The following is a 9,736-nucleotide window of genomic DNA, read 5'->3' as shown; positions in this document are numbered from 1 at the left end:
ACCGTGAGTGTACATATTACACTGTATCCGAAACCCGGGAGGAAGGAGGGGCATGCTGTCGAAGAGCCCTTGCTGCCGAGGGGCATCACGGTGCAGAGGAGTTCGGGCAGCGCGGATGAGGGACGTCCGCCGGCGGCTGCCCGAGGCGGTGGTGCTGGATCGAGACGAATCTACTGGGACGGAGAGCCCACTGCCGTGATCCTGGGCCGAGGTGGGATGGCGGCCATTTCGGAGGGAGCGGAAGGGTCGTTGACGTTGGCCGGAATCCTGGGTCCAATAGCCATAAAGGTCAGGACCAGGAAACGGGGGACTCGCTGCCGGCTATCCTCCTCAAGCCAAGGCCATCGCCAACCGGCAGGAGGCAGAGGAGGATCGGGCCGTCTCCCCGACGTCTATTTGTTTTTTCCTCTCTCGCCTATCTCATTCCGGTCGCTCGGAGTGCTCCCGTCTCCGTTCTCTCATCTCGTCGGTGCATACCCCCAGGGGATAGTTCCGCCAAGGCTGCGCGACACCCCTGGCCCCGAGGAAGGGGGGGAGCAAGTGAAGTCTCGGGGTACCCCGGCCTGTGAGGGGCGATGGGGGTATGTAGCGAGTTAGGGGAGACGAGAGCTGGGATTCGAGGCCGGTGCGTGATTGATAACGAGCGTAAGCTGTACGCGCACTGGTCTCGTATCACGGAGGAGATTGTAGAGCATAAAAGGACGAGCGATCTGTCAGTGAGAAAGGACAGGGCCGCAAATTAGTGTGTATGTCTACGAACTTTATTACAGGCACATAATTCTGTTCTGGCCTGGGGCTCTTCATGTCATGTGTCTTGTCTGGGTCCTGCTCCCTCCCTTGTTTCTAAATCTCCTGTATTGAAAAGTTGCAGCTGCTGATGTGACCTGGGTCTGGGAGAAGTACCATGACCTTGGGACAATTTTCTGCAAGTCACAAGCCACCTCCGTGCTTCCGCATCACCCCTACGACTGCGCCATCGATCTCCTCCCAAGAACTTTAAAATATTATCATAAATATTCTAATAGCAGCTGTAATTTTGTAGTGAAGACGTGTCAAGTCACTGCGTCCTTCTTTATTCTATCATCAGGATTTGTCAGGTCTGGGCATGAACTGTGTCCTGCCCGCTTTTAATAACCTTGGAACAATAAGACAAGTCTGGCTGAGAGTAGAGTACTGTTCTGTATTCTTTGATGCAACAAATACATCAGTTGTAATTGAAAGTGTTACTTGTTCCGGTTGATCTAACTTGTGCAGCCAAAACCTTCGGAGTATTTATATTATGGTAGTGTAGTGTATGCAAGAATAAAAAGATTGGAGTTTTTGTAATAAGCCTGCAGGGCAAGCACCTAATAGTGCATTACAGTAATCTAGTCTTGATGTCATGAATGCATTAATTGACTTCTCTGCATCTGATGGTTACAGCATATGACGTAGCTTAGATATATTTTTAAGATGGAAAAAAGCAATTTTACAGGTGTTGGCGACATGGTTCTCAAATGACAGAGACAATGACAATTAAATAAAATGTCAAGATTCATTGCTGTCGATGAGGGTTTTATAGAACATTCGTCAATAGTTAAGCAGTATTCTTGGTTGTTACGTATAGCGGTTTTCAATCCAATAAGTAACACTTCTGTTTTACTGAGTTCTGTATTAATTTTTTTTACTCATCCAGTTTTTTTATATTGACTGCATTGACTGCATTCCCTTATTCTATGCAATTGCTACGTTTCATGAGGCTTCGAGGAAAAATTAAGTTGCGTATCATCAGCATAGCAGTGAAAGCTAACTCTGTGTCACTTTATTATATCTCCTAGAGGTAGCATGTATAATGCGAAGAGCATAGGCCCTAAGACTGAGCCCTGTGGTACACTGACTTGTGATTTGCGTGACACCTCATTGTTTATTGCTACATATCGGGTCAGCGCAACCTTTCTTGGTCTGGACGGACCATAAGAACCTGGAATAGTTCCATTCAGCCAAGAGGCTGAGCTCACTCCAAGCCCGTTATGCACTCTTTTCGGCCGGTTTAACTGCACCATCTTGTACCGGCCTGGGTCCAACAATATCAAGCCCAATGTGCTTTCTCATCTGTTCGTGGCACCTGGGGATGTGTCTTCAGCCGGAGCGATTTTCTCCACGGAGGTGGTGGTCATGGCTATTATTAGGACCTTGAGCAAAGAGTGGCGGAGGCTGTTCGAGAGGTGCAAGTGCCAATGAATTGTCCGACAGGCACGTTATTCGTGCCGGCTGCAATGTCTTAACGTCCTTCAGTGGGGTAATTTTTACAGATTGGTCGGCCATCCAAAGAGTTCTGCAGACAGATCGGGCCTCAGCAAGTTTGTTTTCAGGTTTCCAGACCAACAGGCAATGTGAGCGAGCCAACCAGGAACTCTGAGGGAGACTCCGCTGTCTGACATCCCACAATTCCAGCACCTGGAGCCAACAGAACTCATGGGTTTAGTACACCTACAATTCCCTCCCCGTCTCCCTTTCAATCTCCCCAATTCCATGTTTCCAGGGTTAAGCTATTGTCACATCCCATCTCAATCCTGCCAGCAGTCATAATTATATGATTTGGACAGGTATTTTGTAAAATTGCTAGGAGGTCATAAAGATGCAAATTAGCTGTTGAATGGATGAAGAATCTCTTCCCTGTTCAACTATGATTGGTTGATTCAAACTCAGGTGGACATGCCCTCTCATGAAGTTAAATATCGAGCTTTCTCTGAAAACGGAGCTTGGCCTTTATCTCTATACCTGCCCTGGTTTGTGTCGTCTCTTCGGAGACTGGCATTTCCCCCACTGGTGGGAAAGAAGTAGAGCCCTGCACGGGATGCTCAGACAGGCTTTTCTAATAAAGAAAAGACTCAACATTTTAAGCATATCACCATGTTAGTTTAAACGTTTATTATCACCACAACAGTAAAAGGGCATTTTTGTTATAAATGGAGGTGCTCTGCTGCTTGCCACGGTGAACAACGTGCTGAAAACAAACGAAAACGTGTAAAATCTAAACAATTTAAAATAGTAATAATAATAACAACGAAAAAAGTCTAATCCCAAACAGAAAGTGAGACAGCCTCCGAACACTGGTACAGCCACAAGAACAATCTCTTAAAGAACATTGTGTTGAAAAAGTATAGCATCCACAGTGGAAGGATTTAGTCCAGTTCACCTTTCTTCTACAACTGGTCCTGCTTCGCTGAATGAATGCTCGCTGCGTTACTTTTTAGATAACGTTGAAGTGTATAATATCATTAGTGCTAACAAAACTTGCAGCAAATGCATTATACGACTAATCAAGACTGTAAAATATTTATATTTAATGACGAATATTATAAAAATTTTCCTTTGAGCTAAACTAATTCCCTGCCTTTAATAATACATTTCATGGATGTGATCTTGATAGATCTGGTGGAGAATCATATTTGGTAAAGCTAAGCGCCTCACTATTTTAACAACAGCTAAAACCGCTACAATGGGTACCATGTCGGAGCTGTTTGGGGGAGCAGAAAGTAGCTGGCAAAACCGTTAATAGAATAAAATGTTAGAGAAGAAAATACAGATTTATTAATTAATGGAATATAGCTAAATATATAAATCACCATTAATCCTTTAAAAATCCCTCTACATGTAAACGGCAATGATGGTTCTTCAATTACATAATACAATCTTTCTCTTCCATTTCCTCTTGGTATAATAGGGGATGAGGGCTACTTCCATATTTGCAGCTAAAACATGACAATGCATCACAGCCATTGCCCAGGATGTACTTCATCATTTTTAAAGTTCCTCACACAGAAAACCAACTCCACCGGGAAGGTGGTGGGATGAGTTTGGAGTAATGCATTGACATTAGCAACATGCGCAACTAACGACATCACAATTTCAATGCATCCTTTCCTCACTGCCACTACAAAGGACTTGAAAATATCCAAGTTTGGGTCAGCGCCTGCCTCCAATAACATGCTAGCAGCCTCTAAGTTTCTGTTTACCACAGCAGAGTACAAAGCATTGTTACGCCGATCTTCATGCATCTTTGACCAATCATCTGACAGTGTTGCATTGACATCATATCCAGCCTCGATTAAAGTTTCTAGAACATCATCTCTATTCCGTTCTGCCTCAAACTGGAGGGGACTGATGCCGGAACATCTTACTTTGGTTCAGCTGGTTTAGGAGTTTAGCAGGGCAACAATGCTGAAGAAGAATTGTGGAAGATGCAAATCAATGTCTGGAAATTGTACTGTAGGTGAAAGATACAAAAAAGGAATAAACTATTATAGTTACAACCTTTCATGATCGTTCTTTGCTGCAATATGAAAAGGAAGTAATCCAGTCTTGTTGGCTCTGTTAACATCTACTCCATTTGACAGAAGGATCTTTTCAACTTCAACATGACTATTCGTAGAAGCCTCAAAAAATATCGTAGCACCATCATTTGCCTGGGTATTGATATTTCCTCCTATAGCATAGAACGGTTAACTACTGTGACATAATACAGTAAATGGATTTGTTACAGTTTTACCATAATAGCGATACTTACCTTCAGAAAGTAGGAAATAAAGCACCTTGACAGCACCACACTGAGCAGCCATAAAAAAAGGATCAATGCCATATATAATTTTTGCCCTTAGATTTGCCTCTCCTTGTGGCAACATCTTACAAATCTGTACATTTTGTACGTCATGTAATGGAGCTAAACCTTGAACAGAGGCTTTGTTTGGTAAAGCTGCAAATGTCAAAAGAACCCCCACCATTGCTTCATGTGCGTTATCACACTCTATAAAAAGCAGTCATATAGTTATTGAGAGGTACTGTATTAAGATTGCCACTAAATTCGCATTTACGTGACCACAATGTACAAAAAAACAGAAAAGTTTTTGTACAATTCTGCGCACAGACGACAACATTTTCCAAAATTATTTAAAAAGGCTAATAGAATGGTACTGTGAGTACCAGCCAGTAGGTGGTGATGTTACTCTGTAAAGAAACAATACACGCACAAACACATCTTTGTACAGAGTGAATACAAACTGGAAAACTTCAAGTATTGCTTAGCTTTTGTAAATAGTAAATGCACGGTCTGACTTTAAATAAAAGCACCTGTTAAATGAATAAATACAAATGTTAGATGGGAAAAACATTTTGGTCTGGATAGACGAACTCTGTATCTAAGTATTTTGGTTCCACAGACATGTCTGTAGACTGAAAATGCAATACGCATGTGTATAACGTCAGTTTTCACAAATTCTTACTTTGTAGTTAACATGGAATTGTTGTAGAACTTACACTTTTAAATCTGTTTGCAAAAGTAAGAATTTGAATGCTTCCATAACACTTTTGTGGTATAACTAATTAGCCAAAACCTATAAAAAGTTCCTTTTTTGTAGAAAGTGATGTTGTGTAAATAATTACCTTTGTTCAGTGGTGTCTCCCATTGGTTATTTGCAAGGTGTATAACGATTATTGATTGCATCTGGCCTGGCTGTGGAAGAAATGTCATACAGATCAAGATGTTTTTTGGGATTGATTCTCAAGCATTGAATGGATTTGCATTATAAAAAAAATTCACCTTTGAATAAAATCTTAAGACATTCAACATGGCCATAATTTGCACATTCACGAAGTGGAATCCAGCCTTTCTTATTGGGTTCATCAAGAATGTTAAGGTTTAAGTTGATGTCTCTTAAAGCCTTTTCATCACCTCTCATAATTGCTGAGAGAAAAGGGTCTTAATCACTGAAAGAACAAAACAGAATGATATTCTATCACTCAATTTACCCAAATATGACATATTTGGCCATTAGATGTTGTTGTTGCTCAATTTAACAAGGTATTTTCCAATTATAATAGATGTTAACAAGATGCGCCACTGCCATTACTATGCATGGGGAGGTAATGCAATGTTCAATATGGCCTTTCTAGCTAAGAAGGTCCTGCCTTCCACTAAAAAATGCCATTCATCAATCGATGACAAGACTTATGATTTTCTGGGGCGGGGCTCTACACAGAGCCTTGAGGAGCAAGGCACAATTATATTATTTAAATGTGATTTTTGCCAGCGATTTTAGACATTTCAGTGTCCACCATTGGAGTACACTCTTAAACATAAAGGTGCTTCAAAAGGTGCTTCAAAGGTTCTTCACTGTGGTGCTGTCACAAACTCCATGAAGACAGACGGATGAGGATCCAAATGCAGTTTATTAAAAAGGGGTAATCCAAAGACAAAATCAGGTGGTCAGTCCAAACACAGCAAACAAACCCAGGGAGCTCAGAGGTGGCCATCTTGCACGAGGCAGAGAGTTCGGAGGCAACCATCATTTTGTGAATGTGCTCTCAGTGTAGGAACTACAGGCTTACTACGCCCCAAGAATGGTTTAGGGGCAACCTCATCTTCAATCGGCCCAACAGTCTAAGGAGAACCACATGAAAAAAGAACATGGTCCAAACATTGAGCCAGGGACCATTACGGTTGAGTGTGCATTGGTATTGATCAGTAAGACTATAACAATAAAAAAGGGGGTTCTTTTAGTACATAGTCCTGTCTATATATATATATAGTCTATATAGAGAAATGGGCAATGTCGAAGAATTTCTGCACATGGTCCTCAAGGGAACTATTACCTTGATGGAGTTGGGCCAAACGTACTGCTGTTTCCATGGTGTGACGAAGTCTTCTGTCATGAAAAGGGGTAATCCAAAGACAAAACCAGGTAGTCTGTCCAAACTCAGCAAACAAATCCAAAAGACAAAGGCTAACAGAATAATCTAAAAAGACATCAAAGGCAAGACAACAGACAACAGACAACAGACAACAGACACTCTGGGAATTGCCGAATTGACACGATACCAGACTTTGCAATGACTGACTGAGACAACCGGGTATAAATAGGCAGACAAACAACAGTAAACAGGACACAGGTAATGGCAATATGGGATAATGAGTCTCAATGGTTATGGGTAATGTAGTGTGATATGGCAGTCCATGTGATGAGGGGAGTCCCCTCTTGTGGATTTGAGAGGGCAAAGCAGCTGGTGACTGTGACAGATGCCATAGAACCATTTTTTGTTCAACAAAGAACGATTCAGTCAAAGGTTCTTTAAAGAACCATATCTTCTTTAGCTTTTCATAATCTGAATAACCGAAACAGAAAGGTTCTTCAGATGTTAAAGGTTCTGTATGGAACCATTTAGACAAAAAGGTTCTTCTATGGCATCGTGAAGCACCATTATTTTTAAGAGTGGAGATATGACTATGGTCTTGCTGTGTTGCAAATATGGCCGCTGAGTGGCAAGACTTCTGTAATCAGACTTTGGTCTTTTCTGCCACTCACTTTACAGTCTCCACCGTGACCCGCAGGTGTCCATTGTGCCTTGTCCAGGCAATCAACTTGTCCTCATTTTTATTGAAGATATGATGTGAAATATCTCTATTGATGTTTAGACAAGGACTCTCACTGAAAGGAAAGCATTTAACAAAGTTTCCTGTAGTGTTCGAATGAGACCTAAAGGGGTCACATGACATGGTTAAAACAAATATTTTCCTTTGTTTTAGACGTAACGTAATGTGTATGCACGATTTAAGGTTCAAAAACACTGTTTTTCCTCTTACCTTGAAGGTTTGTATCTACTCATTGCCCCGCTTCTCTGAAACCCGCAGATATTTTACAAAGTTCATCGCTGTTAAAAGCAAGGTGTGCTATGATTGGCCAGTTAACCAATGCGTAGTGATTGGTTGAATACTGCAAGCATGTGACTGAAAAGTACGTAATCGCGCCGTAAGACCCCTTTAACAATTGTTATTTGAAGGATGTGGCAGTGACACCCGAGAAAAATCACCTGGGAGGTTTTGCGGCTGTCGCAGGGGGACTGTCTGGGTTGGATGGTGATCGTTGCGTAGCGAAAGGGGCAGTTGATTTTGTGTTGCCGTGTATTTATAGAATCTGCCATGGGGTTAAATATGGTCAGCTAGACTTCGTTCGATAGCTAACTGGAATAGCTGTTCATCAGACATGTCTGCATAGGCCCTGTAGTCATCCTTGCTTTCATCTCTCATCCTTGAAGTGGGTATTGGCATTTTGGCGTCTGCCATTTTGGACCTGCAGGGGTAAAATGTTCAAGAAATCCACAGACAAATAAAGATTCTATAATGACATACAGTATATGACATATATCTTTCTGGTAAATATGAAATAAGTGTACATATAGTATAAATGTAAGTAAAAGTTGAAGAGTTAAAGAAAAACTACAACAAAGTCATGTTAATTGAAATTGTTAATCAATTCATTGCATAATACATGTTTTAATTGCACTTCAAAATAGATTTGATTACATATGATATTATTATAAGATGTTTTGTAAGTCCTCATATAATTTTTAAGACTTTACTGCTATCATCTTTATTATAATCCATTTCGGGAAGGCGGCTTACATACCTTTCCAAAGATTATCAGTAGCAATTACGTCACAATGTGCATGAGTATGGATCTGTTCTTTTGGGAATCTCTCTCCATTCTGCATTTGACTGCTGTGGAGTGTCCTTATCAAGAGGCTGGTAGAGGTCTTGAATTCAGGTCATGGTGTAAACAAACCGATTATATTATTAATATCTTTGCTTGGCTTGCATCTACATTAGATCGTGTCTGGTTTAAAGATGGCTTGGTTCTTCTTGCATGTACTTACTTTACAGTGTTATATGTGCTTGGTTTACATAATGTTTGAGTGACCTTATTTTCAGGGGCAACTGAACTTGTGCCAGTTCTGGAAACTTCTCTGACTCTGTAAACATCTAACATGGAAGCCATATCTACTGACTCAAGTGTTTTTATCTCTAGCCCTGCAGCTGTCAAGGTTATAAAACAGTGCGGTTTAAATGTAAAGATTAGACTGTAGACATATTAACCAACAACATTTTGGATAATTTGGTCCAAATTTGTCCATGTGAATGGTGACATTCATGTTGTGAATAAAATGCTAACCATTTAACATCAAAATCACATTTGGGTCTATTCGCTTTTGTTTTTATGCTGGATAAAAGTGTACAGTCTACATAACTGATGCGATGAGAATGGTTGGGTTGCTATGGCCAACAAATAAGACTTACAAATGCAGGTCAAAGATGTTTATCTGTGATGGAAATCAGGAAAAAACATAATAATATCAATAATTGATTACAAATACATAGTATTTTTGTTTGAACTCCTATCAGGCCTGAACTGATGGTAAAATGTGACCGTTTAGACTTTCACAATTTACACATGACATGAATCACATATGGGTCTCAAATGCAAGAAAATACTATCAGTACATTGGCGCCCTCGTCTGGTTTAACTATTTTAAACGTCTTGTTTTTAAAGGCAAAGTTATAGAAACATTCTTAGTACAATGATACAGTAGGCCTACTCCACAATCATAAACAGGAATGAACTGTACAGCAGTAAATATCATGTAGCATATCATCCATTGTATAACAGTTAATGCATTATAGAATAATACTAAAATTACCACGCACCACAGTAAAAATGCATCAAGTTTAGGAACTACAGCTACACAGTAGTTCAGCGTAATATAAAATAAAAGGAATACATTATTACTGAAGTTCAACAAAAGATTTGTAAAGTACACCTGCAGTTTAACACCAAAATAAACTAGGCAGCAGTTACTATGAAACAACTGCAGCTGTTGGCAAGGTAACTGGCAGTTGTTATTGCACTGCAGCCTTAAGAGTAAG

The 9,736-nt window shown here is 40.6% G+C and overlaps 1 long non-coding RNA gene and 1 pseudogene across 2 annotated transcripts; both read right to left on the bottom strand.

The window, feature by feature from the left end:
* Positions 1 to 3,346: 3,346 nt before the first annotated feature.
* On the bottom strand, positions 3,347 to 4,303 carry LOC306904586 (ankyrin repeat and SOCS box protein 2-like; annotated as a pseudogene). Its single transcript has 2 exons — positions 4,297 to 4,303; positions 3,347 to 4,162 (listed from the first exon to the last, which is right to left on the bottom strand). The product of its transcript is annotated as an ankyrin repeat and SOCS box protein 2-like (transcript).
* A 1,965-nt stretch (positions 4,304 to 6,268) lies between these two features.
* On the bottom strand, positions 6,269 to 8,542 carry LOC306905041. Its single transcript, XR_013787689.1, has 3 exons — positions 8,442 to 8,542; positions 6,631 to 8,105; positions 6,269 to 6,418 (listed from the first exon to the last, which is right to left on the bottom strand). It is a non-coding gene; the product is annotated as an uncharacterized lncRNA (long non-coding RNA).
* Positions 8,543 to 9,736: the final 1,194 nt, after the last annotated feature.

This window comes from Barbatula barbatula (assembly GCF_947034865.1).
Source record: "Barbatula barbatula genome assembly, chromosome: 15".
NCBI classification, from domain to species: domain Eukaryota; kingdom Metazoa; phylum Chordata; class Actinopteri; order Cypriniformes; family Nemacheilidae; genus Barbatula; species Barbatula barbatula.
The sequence above is the reverse complement of the archived record's forward strand: the minus strand, read 5'-3'. Positions and strand labels throughout refer to the sequence as shown.